Raw genomic sequence first — 14,946 nt, 5'->3', positions numbered from 1 at the left:
AGGTTGCTCTACAAAGTATTGACTTTGAGGGAGGGGTGAATAGTTATGCACTCTCAAGTGTTCTGTTTTTTTGCCTTATTTCTTTTGTTTGTTTCACAATAAAAAATATTTTGCATCTTAAAAGTGGTAGGCATGTTGTGTAAATCAAATATACAAACCCCCCCAAAAATCCATTTTAATTCCAGGTTGTAAGGCAACAAAATATAAAAATGCCAAGGGGATGAATACTTTCGCAAGACACTGTAGAGCCGAATATATTGATAAAAGTCTCCTTGTCCGAGAGAGATTAACAGTTATGAAAATATAACGCCAAGGAAAGCCTACATGAAGCACACACCTTGTTTGAAGTGGTTTTAATATCCCCTATGAGAAAAATATATGAAAAATAATTGGGACCATTTACATGTTTGACTGCTAGGTTTGATGTGTATTATGATGCATCCACTGTGGGGTTCTATGGTAAATTAAATTAAAAGCCCATTTCTGCTTGATCCAAAAATGTGGTTAGGAGGCTTCGTATGAAAGCCCTGATGTCTGCGCAGGCCTTTTTGCAGTAAATTCTGTACGGTCACTTCAGACATGGGATTGATCATGCAGAGCCTTTTATCTGGAGATGACATCCTGGTCTTTGCAACCACCGAACTGCAGTACCACATTACGCCATTAGAGATCACTCATACCACATGAGTAACATGAAAAACAAATCATTTTGGAGAAAGTCACAACTTACAGGGACATTTGTAACCCTGTTACACCTGGACCACTAATACTCCATCAAGGCTTCTCATAATACCCGAGAATCCTGGAAGAAATATGATTACTTTTATTTACATAGGCATGCATGTAGGTTGATTGGCAGAAAACTCAGCACTGTACAATAATACACCCACTGGAACTCACGGTAGGACCATAGGATGACTGAAAACAGAGTTTGTATGTTTATTGGATTGGATAGAGAGAGACAGGAGAGGAAAGAAGAGTGTGTTGAAAGACCCTTGGTCAGATTTCAAATCATGCTCTAACTCTCAGTGGTACATGGTGTTCTAGAGGAAGCAGCTTACACCGTTAGAGCGGCTAGACCACCCCAGGCCTCTGGTGGCTTTACTATCAACTACATTTAATTCAATTTATATATCAATAATATCAATGACTGATAATGGTCAGAAAAGAAATTAGAAACTTTTATAGTATCACTTTTTATTAGAAATGTACCACAAGAACATAGTAAAACTATTTGTATAAAATTGACAAAAAAATACAAAAGATTGTTAGTGGATATGCATGCGTAACTTAATGTAAACTAAGGCATCAGATTCTGCACTGTATAAAGTAATCAGTTCTGCTAACAATTATTTTATGTGGAAACCAGTTGCCTAGAACCATTTGAGTAACCCAACTCAGAGTATTTCAGTGTTCAATACTTAAAGTAATAATGTGACATCACCACCCATATGGTCTTCTTAAATTGTAAATACTTAACTGTTTTATGTTTTATGAACTTTTTGAAACTAAATTGCATGATGTATTCTGATCTATAACGATTGAAGTTACTTGAACATGGATATTTGTTGTAGTGAATGGACACACTTACAGTCTCTCTCATTTCAAAAAGGAGTTTGATAAAGTACAATTAGAATTTACATATAAATGCCTGGATTACTTTAATTTCGGTGAATCTCATATACATTGGGTTAAAGTTATGTACAGCAATGGTTACTTAGAAAGTATTGAGCTTTTAAGAGGAGTAAAAGGCTGTCCATTGTCTCCATATATATTTATTATGGCCATCGAAATGCTAGCTATTAAAATTTGAACCAACAAGAACACCAAGGGGTTAGAAATCAAGGGGTTAAAAACAAAAATGTGTCAATGTATGCCGATGACTCATGTTCTCGCTTAGGTCTGCAATCTGGATCCCTGCACAGTCTCATTGAAGATCGTGATCGCTTTTCTAGCCTCTCTGGACTAAACCTAATTATGAAAAGTGTACCAGATTACGTATTGGATCGTTAAAAGTCAGTTTTTACACTACCTTGTAGTTTGCCAATAAAATGGGCGGAAGATGAAGTAGACATACTTGGTATTCATATCTCAAAAAATATAAATGAACTTACCACAACCAATTTCAATAGAAAGTTTGCAAAAATAGATAAGATTCTGCAACCATAAATCACATGTATTAACTCTTTGGTTCTATCACAGTTTACTTAATAATGGCATTGCCTACTCCAGGCGACTTGTATTTTTTAAATCATATGAGCAACAAATAGTTCACTTAATTTGGAAAGCTAAACCAGACAAAATAATTAATATGTGTTTAGGGGGCTAAAATATTAAATATTAAAGCATTAAACCTCTCACTAAAAGCTTCACTCATACATAGATTACACTTAAAACCAACATGGTTTTCCAGTAGATTATTAAGAAAGGTTCATCCTTTGTTCAAAAATGTCCTTTATACAGATTACAACTTCTCATTTCCGACTAATTGAAAATTAAACTTTGTTTAAAGTGTGCCCTTTCATAAACAAGCCATACAAAACTGGTTACAATTTCAATTTTACCTCCAGAAAAGACAGAACAAATATTATGGTTAAACTCAAATACTGATTAATTAAAAAAAAAAAATTCTTTATGGAAAAAATGTTTTAAATGGTATTATATTTATTATTGATATTATGAATAGAGATAGTGGAGTTAAGTAACATGCAGCTATCAAAAATATATGGGAATGTCTGCTCAATGCAAAGTTACAACCAATTGATTGCAGCATTACCAAGGGCAAGGGGAAGAGGGGGAATGTTTGGAACTTGTTTGTCTGCCATATACTAAAGATACAAAATTGGCTGAAAATGATTGGCATAAATAGAAAAAAATATACCAGTTTCATTTGAGGGCAAAAATGTAGACCCTGCGCCATACAGGTTGCAAAATAAATGGGAAGAGATTTTCGATGTACCGATTCCATGAAACATGGTATATGAACTGACACAAAAAACTAAATTTGATTCAAGACTGACTTTTTCAAATAAAATTATTATTATTGCCACCAATTTCATGCTATATATATAGGGCATACAACAATCTCAGCACTGTAGATCTTTCTGCGAAAAATGGTAAATACTTGAATGGTAAATAATGTATGGTCATTTTGGAGTCACTTTTATTGGAAATAAGAATAGAGTGTTTCTAAACACTTCCATTGTACATTATTGTGGATGCTACCGTGAAAATGGAAAATCCTGAATGATTCGTAAAAAATGACAAGTGAGAAAGTTACAGACACAAAAGACACACAAAAGACTCTCCATTACAATAACAGAGGAGGTTATAATTTTTTTTGGGGGGGGTATGCTATTTCTGCATCTAACTTTCTCACTTATCATTATTCACAATTTATTCAGGATTATCTGTAATCATGGTAGCATCCACATTTTAACATGTAACGTAGAAGTGATTAGAAACATATTATATTCTTATTTACATTAAAAGTGACTCCATAATGACACACTATATTATTTACCATTAATTTCTATTGGTCACAAAATAATCTGAGGGAGGGAGGGAGGGAGGAAGGCATGGGTGATTGTTAGGTCAGTAATGCTGATCTAGGCAGTCGGGTTGAAGGTACCATGGAAACCGTAGGGAATATTGACAGGCACCTCGGCTCTCCCCAGCTCCTCCCATGTCTTGGCATTCAGAACCAGGAGGAATGTACTCTTATCCTGCACAGAGAGATAGAAGCTTCCAGATTAATCTACAGCAACACTGTAGAACATTCTAGATTAACCTCTATCAACACTTGTTGTGGAAATAATCATAATTTGTTGGTAACATAGGTAAGATGTTTTATATTCATCATATGTTTGTAAGTTACTTCTCAATCAAGAATGTTATTTTTGTATAATACTGTGGCAGGGTTGCAGTATCTGTTCTATTTTAAGATTAAGTTGCATGGGCCGCAGAGAGAGGAGAGGTCAAGGGATCATCAAGCGTGTATCTCTTGGCTCCACAATGTCTGTGTGCCAGTCAGTGTGTCTCTGTGATCTTGTCAAGATAGGATGGAATTGATATATGCCTGTTGATATGGAGGATTGGTTTATGGTTCTGGGGTTTGAGTAAGGAGACAAAGCTGAACGATTTATTATGTCTATGCTGTCTGACTATGTGTGTTCTTTGCTATTAAAGGATCGCAGTTGCAATCCAGAAGGGGGCTCTCAGAGAATTCATTGAGAGACACTGAATTACCTGAGAGTCACAGGATTGTGATAGAGCTCATAATTAAAGATGGACTTTGATAACTAACTCTGACTTGTGTGTGTGGTTTGCTCCCATGATTTGGTAAATAGAGGAAATTTCCACGACACACTAAAACATTCCAAACTAATCTCTATTAATACCATATCCGTATGGCACGTTTCTGAAATGCTGTAACTTGTGTCTAAAATAACTGAGGTTGCTACCCAGTGAATATCGCCATTTGACCCTAATGAGTGGATGAGAAAGGTGAACAACCTGAACAGGCTCGTTGTGTGAATATTATTGATGACAAGTTTTGAAAAAAATCCCGATGACAATGGTTGTCAAAACCACCCTGTTTAAATGTTTAAAAAATGTTCTGTAGCCCTTTACACTTGTACCTACCTGTATAAGGATAAAAAATGTAAAAAAGCACCTCAATTGAACGCAGCGGCTGTACAGTAACATGCCTTACAATGATGTTAGAGCTCAGAGTCTCCGCTTGAAATATATAGCCAATACATTTTGTATTGAATAACAGTGTAATTTACATTATGATTTCAGTTAGAAAACATTTTCATAATGAACAGTTAGCCTGTGCTTATCGTAACAAGCTGTTGTTGCAAGGTTGCCATAAAGTGTTTCTTTACATGACCTTTGAATGTTGTGAAACACAGGAGTGGTCTAGTGGTGAGATTAGGAACTGCATGTTACTGCATAGTTTGAATTTGGCGCAGTTTCAGATTTACTTCGAGACAAAGTTTAATTCATTCAGCCCTTCTTGTTTATTAGTGTGCTTGTGGTGCTTCAGCATAAACACTTCTGCATTCTTATCCACTGCCAAAAATAGGTACAACTTAAAAATGTGTCTAAGGTAAACTGAACAAGTGTTTTGTGTTTTTATATAAAGTTAATTATTTTTCCACATTGTATTGTTACAGCTTCAATTCAAAATCGATTGAATAGATCTCACTCATCTACACACAATACCCCATAATGACAAAGTGAAAACATGTTTTGTTAGACATTTTTGAAAATGTATTATATTAAATAAAGACATCTAATTTATATATTCACAACCCTGAGTCAATTAATGTTAGAATCAACTTTGGCAGCGATTACAACTGTGAGTCTTTATCGGCAAGTCTCTAAGAGCTTTGCACACCTGGATTGTACAATAATTAAAAAATATTTGTTTTATTCTTCAAGCTCTGTGAAGTTGGTTAGATTTACATGCCAAAATAAGTCAATATTGTAACTAGGCCACTCAGGAACATTCAATGTCATCTTGGTAAGGCACTCCAATGTATGGTTATGGTCCTGCTGAAAGGTGAATTTGTCTCCCAGTGTCTGTTGGAAAGCAGACTGAACCAGGAATATCCTCTTGGATTTTGTCTGTGCGTAGCTCTATTCCTTTGATTTTTATCCTGAAAAACTCCCTAGTCCTTGCTGATGATAATCATTCCCATAACATGATGCAGCCACTACCTTGATTGAAAATATGAAGAGTGGTACTCAGTGACGTGTTGTGTTGGATTTGCCCCAAACATAACACTTTCTATTCAGGACATGAATTTATTTCCTTTGTCACATTTTTTTGCGGTTTTACTTTAGTTCCTTATTGCATATATATTTGTATTCTGTACAGGCTTCCTCCTTTTCACTGTGGCATTTAGGTTGGTATTGTGAAGTAACTGCTACAATGTTGTTGATCCATCCTAATTTTTCTCCTATCACAGCCATTAAACTCTGTTTTTAAGTCAACATTGGTTTCATGGTGAAATCCCTGAGCGGTTTCATTCCTCTCCAGCAATGGAGTTAGGAAGGACACCTGTATCATTGGAGTTACTGGGTGTATTGATTGACCCTCCAAAGTGTAATTAATAACTTCACCATGCTCAAAGGGATATTCAATGTCCGCTTTTTTAATTTTATCCATCTACTATTAGGTGCCATTCTCTGCGAGGCATTGGCAAATCTCCCTGGTCTTTGTGGGTGAAATCTGTGTTTGCAATTCACTGCTCGACTGACGGACCTTACAGATAATTGTAAGTGTGGGACACAAAGTTGAGGTAGTCATTCAAAAATCATGTTAAACACTATAAGTGCACACAGTGTGAGTCCATGCAACCTATTATTTGACTTAAGCACATTTTTACTCCTGAACTTATTTAGGCTTGCCGTCACAAAGGGGTTGAATACTTACTGACTCAAGACATTTCAGCTTTTCATTGTTAATTAGTTTGTAAAACATTTCTAGAAACAGAATTGCACTACAACATTATGGGGTATTGTATGTAGGGGGTATTATGGGGTATTGTACACAACCTCTCCGGCTGTAACACAACAAAATGTGGAAAAGGTCAAGGACCTGAAGGTACTATAGTTGCTTTTTGGTGGTTATCAACTTGTTATGGAGTAGGTTCCTCTGTCGGGATCAAATCAGCGGAAATTGCAAGAGCGCCACATATAGTTTTTGATAAAACTCAAACTTTCATTAAAACACACATGCAAGGTACTGAATTAAAGCTACACTCGTTGTGAATCTAGCCACCAAGTCAGATTTGTAAAATGCTTTTCGGCTAAAGCATGAGAAGCTATTATCTGATAGCATGCACCCCCCTAAATAGCGCAACGTCACCTAAACAACAGATTTTGCGGTAGCCGGCGCTACCCAAAACGCAGAAATAAAATATAAAACATTCATTACCTTTGACTAGCTTCTTTGTTGGCACTCCTAGATGTCCCATAAACATCACTATTGGGTCTTTTTTTTTCGATTAAATCGGTCCATATATAGCCTAGATATCGATCTATGAAGACTGTGTGATCAAGGAAAAAACAGCGTTTTATAACGCAACGTCATTTTTTAAAATTAAAAAAGTTGACGATAAACTTTCACAAAACACTTCAAAATACTTTTGTAATGCAACTTTAGGTATTAGTAAACGTTAATAATCTATCAAATTGATCACGGGGTGATGTATATTCAATAGCTCCACGTCTTGAAATCATGTCCGGATATTTCTCAACCAAAACATCCTGTCGGAGACTGGAAGAAATGGGCTGTCTCTTGTTCGTTTGACCAAGAAACAAAGCCCAGGCAAATGACAAGACTGGTGACATCGTGTGGAAGCTGTAGGAATTGCAATCTCGGCTCCATGTAATTTGGTTTCCATTCAACAATACATGCAAGTGGCGCATTGATATATTTTCCAGTTTTCAGTGATCAGATTTTCCTGCGCATTTCGATGAAACGCACGTTCTGTTATAGTCACAGCCGTGATTTAATCAGTTTTAGAAACGTCAGAGTGTTTTCTATCCACACATACTAATCATATGCATATACTATATTCCTGGCATGAGTAGCAGGACGCTGAAATGTTGCGCGATTTTGATCAAAAAGCTGCGAAAATTGGCATGATCCATAACAGGATTTATCATGTGAAACACAAATAAAATATAATTTTCCATTTAAATTAGAATATTTAGTTAATAAATGATCATTTGGAGCACATTGTGTAATAAAGATGGTTTGTGTTTCATTCCATTTCTAAAAAAAAAAGTAATATAAATCGGTAGATATATTGGTAATATGTGACTTTTGCCTCCCTAAAATCCCATATCGGTTGGCCTGAATTTTGTTGTCTGAGTGAGTAAAATGCTGTAAATTACAAGGACTCTGTGCATTTTGGAAGATAAGATGTTGAGGATTATAATAAACACAGATTTGATGATACAAGCATGGGTCCAAATGCGCACTTCACATTTCCATATCATAAAACTTATGTAACGTTTATGATCACTACCTTTCATGTACAGTTACAAGATGACATGACGTTATACCCTGGGTTGTCCTGAACAGAACAGCCTGTTTGTTTTATTGTGAGGAAAATTTGCTACAGACCACACATCAGAATGCACTCATGACTCCATTCTATGCACACCAAAATTACAATCTGCTTCTCGGAATTTCCTTGTGAAAGCCTAACTCTGTAAGATCATATTTTATAATTTCGCTAGCCATGTGTGCGATATAATGACCCATGACCTTTACCTCAGTGGGCGTGACCACCACGGACAGGATGACCCCATCGTCCTCCTCCACGGCGTCCGGCGAGGGAATGAAAACAGGCTCTGAGGGGAACAAACCCTTCTGGTACCACACCTTGAAACAGAGAGAGAGCAGAGATGCAAACTGGGACCCCAAAAGGTAAACATGGTCAATCTTTGAAAAGTGAAAGATAATATTTTTTTTCTTCAGAGAACAACAAGTATATAATATACATTTTATTAGTCTCATTACTCCTAACTTCCCAAAACACAATAGACAGAGAAAATAGTGTCCCGGGGAACGGGGGAGTTGGGCTCTTTGGTCTGCGTTTAAGGTTTATCATGACATGCAACGATAATCTCAGTCTTCCCAGAGAGGAATACATAAGGCACAATCACATCTTTCTTTTTTGCCAAATTACTTTTTGTCGGTTTTGTTTTTCCAGGTTTGAGATATTTTTCAGATTTTCACTCTCGTAATCACAATTTTTTTATAAGAACAAAACCAAATGGGATGTTCTAAGTGCACAACAATGCTTAAACCTTAGAGATCAAATTAAAATTACAAGAGGGGATTGGTCATAAACCCTCAAAGTTCAATAATGGGGATAAAATGGCAGCAATCTTGGTCAGAGAGAAATCCAAAAATAAATCTAATTGGAATGTATGGCAGTAAAGCATATGTGATGCATTTCCTGCTTTTACTTATGCAGGGGGAAAAAAGTACAAAAAAAGTAAGGCATTAGAATTAATCAACCTAAAAAAGAAAATTGGTTTATATGTGTTTTATACACTTTTCCTGTATAAATTGCCTCTAAACAACATGTAAACATACCATAAATGTCTCAGATTTGTTTTCTTGAAAAGCTGTGAATGCTATTATATGATACAATATTAGTACTTGTTGCATTTACAACGTGTCTAAGTTCTATCATCAACTGATTTCAGAAAGCAGTACTGCCAACTCTCACACACTAGCCGTGAGACAAGTATTTGACTTTCTTTACACACTCACACGCATTGATTTCTATCCCGTTCTATTTACTGCTATATCGGTCCGCTAATACAGAACAAGTAAAGGGCCCATTGTTATTTCATAGTTTTGATGGCTTCACTATTATTCTACAATGTAGAAAATAGTAAAAATTTAAGAAAAATCATTGAATGAGTGTCCAAACTTTTGATTGGTACTGTGTATATATACACTACTGTTCAAAAGTTTGGGGTCACTTTGGGGTCCTTGTTTTGAAAGAAAAGTACATTTTGTGTCCATTAAAATAACATGAAATTGATCAGAAATACAGTGTAGACATTGTTAGTGTTGTCAATGACTATTGTAGCTGGAAGCGGCTGATTCTTCATGGAATATATACATAGGCATACAGAGGCCCATTATCAGCAACCATCACTCCTGTGTTCCAATGGCACGTGTTAGCTAATCCAAGTTTATCATTTTAAAAGGCTAATTGATCATTAGAAAACCCTTTTGCAATTATGTTAGCACAGCTGAAAACTGTTGTTCTGATTAAAGAGGTAATAAAACTGGCCTTCTTTATACTAGTTGAGTATCTGGAGAATCAGCATTTGTGGGTTCGATTACAGGCTCAAAATGTACAGAAAAACAAACTTCCTTCTAAAACTCGTCAGTCTATTCTTGTTCTGAGAAATGAAGGCTATTCCATGCGAGAAATTGTGTATGCTGTGTACTACTCCCTCCACAGAGCAGCGCAAACTGGCTTTAACCAGAATAGAAAGAGGAGTGGGAGGCCCCGGTGCACAACTGAGCAAGAGGACAAGTACATTAGTGTGTCTAGTTTGAGATACAGACGCCTCAAGTCCTCAACTGGCAGCTTCAGTAAATAGTACCTGCAAAACACCAGTCTCAACGTCAACAGTGAAGAGGCGACTCCGGGTTGCTGGCCTTCTTGGTAAAGTTGCAAAGAAAAAGCCATAGCTCAGACTGGCCAATAAAAAGAAAAGATTACGATGGGCAAAAGAACAGAGACACTGGACAGAGGAAGATTGGAAAACAGTGTTAAGGACAGACAAATCTAAGTTTGAAGTGTTCAGATCACAAAGAAGATCATTCATAAGTTGCAGAAAAAATGAAAAGATGCCGTAGGAGTGCTTAATGCCCTCTGTCAAGCACGGTGGAGGCAATGTGATGGTCTGGGGGTGCTTTGGTGTTAAAGTAGGAGAGTTGTACAGGGTAAACGGGATCTTGAAGAAAGAAGGCTATCACTCCATTTTGCAACACCGTGCCCTTTGGCGCTTAATTGGAGCCAATTTCCTCCTACAAAAGGACAAAGACCCAAAGCAAAGCTCCAAACTATGCAATAACTATTTAGGGATGAAGCAGTCAGCTGGTATTCTGTCTATAATAGAGTGGTCAGCACAGTCACCGGATCCCAACAGCTATTGAGCCACAAGACACAGTCACAAGACACAGGCTTCCTTACTGTCCCTAGAATTTCTAAGCAAACAGCTGGAGGCAGGGCTTTCTCCTATAGAGCTCCATTTTTATAGATTGTTCTGCCTACCCATTTGAGAGACACAAACTCGGTCTCAACCTTTAAGTCTTTATTGAAGACTCATCTCTTTAGTAGGTTCTATGATTGAGTGTAGTCTGGCCCAGGAGTGTAAAGGTGAACGGAAATGCACTGGAGCAACGAACCGCCCTTGCTTTCTCTGCCTGGCTGGTTCCCCTCTTTCCACTGGGATTCTCTGTCTCTAACCCTATTACAGGGGTGGAGTCACTGGCTTACTGGTGCTCTTCCCTGCCGTCCCTAGGAGGGGTGCGTCACTTGAGTGGGTTGAGTCACTGACCTGATCTTCATGTCTGGGTTGGTGCCCCCCTTGGGTTGTGCCATGGCCGAGATCTTTGTGGGCTATACTCGGCCTTGTCTCAGGATGATAAATTGGTGGTTGGATATATCCCTCTAGTGGTGTGGGGGCTGTGCTTTGGCAAAGTGGGTGGGGTTATATCCTGCCTGTTTGGCCCTGTCCGAGGGTATCGTCGGATGGGGCCATGGTGTCTCCCGACCCCTCCTGTCTCAGCCTCCAGTATTTATGCTGCAGTAGTTTATGTGTTGGAGGGCTAGGGTCAGTCTGTTATATTTGGAGTATTTCTCCTGTCTTATCCGGTGTCCTGTGTGAATTTAAGTACGCTCTCTCTAATTCTTTCTTTCTTTCTTCTCTCTCTCTCTCTCAGAGGACCTGAACACAAGGACCATGCCTCAGGACTACCTGGCTTAATGACTCCTTGCTGTCCCCAGTCAACCTGGCCGTGCTGCTGCTCCAGTTTCAACCGTTCTGCCTGCGGCTATGGAACCCTGACCTGTTCGCCAGACGTGCTACCTGTCCCAGACCTGCAGTTTTCAACTCTCTAGAGACAGCAGGCGCAGTTGAGATACTCTGAATAATCGGCTATGAAAAGCCAACTGACATTTATCTCCTGAGGTGCTGACCTGTTGCACCCTCAACAACCACTGTGATTATTATTATTTGACTCTGCTGGTCATCTATGAACATTTGAACATCTTGGCCATGTTCTGTTATAATCTCCACCCGGCACAGCCAGAAGAGGACTGGCTTCTTAGCCTGGTTCCTCTCTTGGTTTCTTCCTAGGTTCTGGCCTTTCTAGGGAGTTTTTCCTAGCCACAATGCTTCTACACCTGCATTGCTTGCTGTTTGGGGTTTTAGGCTGGGTTTCTGTACAGCACTTTGTGACATCAACTGATGTAAGAAGGGCTTCATAAATACATTTGATTTGAAGTAGAATGCCAAAGGTCTGCAAGCTATAATTGCTGCAAATTGAGGATTCTTTGACGAAAGCAAAGTTTGAAGGACACAATTATTATTTCAATTAAAAATAATTATTTATAACCTCGTCAAAGTCTTGACTATATTTCCTATTCATTCTGCAACTAATTTCACGTATGCTTTCATGGAAACAAGTGACCCCAAACTTTTTAATGGTAGTGTATGTATATATTTCCTGAGTTAAACATTTTTTTTCTTTAATTTAGGACAGACACTTCAAATCTTTGTTTCTTATGATTTATTTTGGAATGTCTTTTTTGCCATTCATGAATGTGTTATTCAATGCACTTCTATAGGTTTTAGTAGTAAAGGCCAACATCAATATTCTTTCAAATTATGCCTTTTTGGGGGTTACCTTAACCTCTTGAAGCTAGGGGGCACTATTTTATGTTTGGAAAAATAGCGTTCCCAAAGTAAACAGCCTATTTCTCAGGGCCAGATGCTAGAATATATATATATATAATTGACAGATTAGGATAGAAAACACTCTAAGGTTTCCAAAACTGTCAATTTTGTCTGTGAGTTAAACCAGAACTGATATTGCAGGCTAAAACCTGAGGAAAATCCAATCAGGAAGTGCCCCTGTTTTTGAAACCTCTCTGTTGCTATGCATCCCTATTGCCCATTTAAAGGGATATCAACCAGATTCCTTTTTTCTATGGCTTCCCTAAGGTGTCAACAGCCTTTAAACATAGTTTCAGGCTTTTATTTTGAAGAATGAGCGTGAACGACCACATTGCGTAAGTGGATAGGAGGGGGCTCTCAGAGTGAGCTGTGCGCAAAAGAGAAAGGCGGCCATTGTTTCTCCCGGTCCTAGTGAAAAGCCAACTGTCCCGGTTGATATATTATCGAATAGATATTTGAAAAACACCCTGAGGATTGATTATAAAAAAACATTTTTCTGTGGACATTATGGATATAATTTGACATTTTTGTCTGCGTTGTCGTGAGTGACCGCAATTTCCGGTGGATTCCTGGGCATAACGCACCAAACTAACGGAGGTATTTGGATATAAAAATATCTTTATGGAACAAAAGGAACATTTGTTGCCTAACTGGGAGTCTCGTGAGTGAAAACATCCGAAGATCATCAAAGATAAACGATTAATTTGATTGCTTTTCTGATTTTCGTGACCAAGTTACCTGATGCTAAGTGTACTTATTGTTTTGTCGAGCGATCGATCAACTTACACAAACGCTTGTATTGCTTTCGCTGTTCAGCATAATTTCAAAATCTGAGACGACAGGTGGATTAACAAAAGGCTAAACTGTGTTTTGCAATATTGCACTTGTGATTTCATGAATATTAATATTTTCTAGTAATATTATTTGACTGTGGCGCTATGCTATTCAGCGTTGCTGTTGACAATTATACCGGATCCGGGATGGGTGGTTCAGAGAGGTTAAGGGGTCTTAAAATTCTAAATCAAATAGTCATACTGGATAATTTAGCTATCTTAAAACAATTCCATATGTCAGACAATTCCATATGTCAGATATGTCAGGACTCCACCTCCCTTCCCCAATGGCTTAGAATGAATACAAGTTAAGGAATTAGAATTTAGGATAGCCTTAAACATGTGAAATTTAGTTTGGTGTATCTAGGTTGAACTGTTCAAGAATAACTGTTGGTGAGAAATATTATTCTAATTTATGCAAATATATAATCTCCACCAGGCACAGCCAGAAAAGGACTGTCCACCCCTCAGAGCCTCATTCCTCTAGGTTTCTTCCTAGGTTCTTGCCTTTGTAGGGTGTTTTTCCTAGCCACATGCTTCTACATCTGCATTGCTTGTTGTTTGGGGTTTTAGGCTGGGCTTCTGTATAAACACTTTGTGACATCTGCTGATGTAAAAAGGGCTTTATAAATACATTTGATTGATATAGTTATACTATAGTTTATCAAAGTTTTAAAGAATTTGAAGTTAGGAGAGCATGAACCTGTGAAAGTTTGAAATTATAAATTATTGTTGCTATGATATGCAAATCGTATGCACATTTGAGTAGTTATAATTTATAGCACAGACCAGAGCTAGACCAGAGCTAGTGCGAGCCAGAGCTAATGTAGCTAGCTACATCCAGTACCTGAGCTGAACCAGAGCTTGGGCAGACCAGAGCAGTAGTTGTTGTAGTGGTTGGGTGGTCAGTAGTTGTGGCGGTCAGTAGTTATGGTGATTCGATGTGTTGTCAGCAGTTGTGTGGTCAGAAGTTGTGGTCACTAGATGTTTTCAGCAGTTTTGTGAATGTAGTCAGAAGTTGTGTGGTTGTGATCAGTAGCGGTCAGTTGTTGTGGTTCAGTAGTTGAATGGTCAGTAGTTGTGTGGTCAGAAGTTGTGTGGTTGTGGTCAGTAGTTGTGGTGGCCAGTAGTAATGGAGATTTGATTTGTGGTCAGAAGTTGTGTGGTTGTGGTCAGTAGTTGAATGGTCGGTAGTTGTGTGGTTAGGTCAATAATTGTGATCAGTAGTTTTGTTCAATGGTTGTGTGGTTGTAGTCAGTAGTTGTGTGGTTGTGGTCAGTAGTTGTGTGCTTGTGGTCTGAAGTTGTGTGGTTCAGCTGTGTGGTTGTGGTCAGTAATTGTGGTCCCTCTTCACCCTTGTCATAATGTTTGCTCTCTTTTCGTCTGTGAGTACCCTTAGTAAAGGCTCCGTTTGGGCTGCCCAGTGATGACACAGAGCTGTTAGAATACATTAGCTAGCCATTTTTTGTCATTCTAAACTCTGACAAACAGCTGTACCTTTTTATTGGTGGAAGCCATTCCTAATCTGCTTTATCCAATCAGTGGGGTACAGCCCGCCCTCCTCTTTAGAGACAGGCAAACTAGCCAGTTGAGT

General features: G+C 38.1%; 1 pseudogene; it reads right to left on the bottom strand.

The window, feature by feature from the left end:
- Nucleotides 1-2,961: 2,961 nt before the first annotated feature.
- LOC115135407 (carotenoid-cleaving dioxygenase, mitochondrial-like) overlaps nucleotides 2,962-14,946 on the bottom strand; it is a 90,082-nt pseudogene continuing 78,097 nt past the window's right edge.

Source organism: Oncorhynchus nerka, linkage group LG10, assembly GCF_034236695.1.
Source record: "Oncorhynchus nerka isolate Pitt River linkage group LG10, Oner_Uvic_2.0, whole genome shotgun sequence".
Classification (NCBI taxonomy): Eukaryota; Metazoa; Chordata; class Actinopteri; order Salmoniformes; family Salmonidae; genus Oncorhynchus; species Oncorhynchus nerka.
This window is presented reverse-complemented; position numbering and strand designations above follow the sequence as displayed.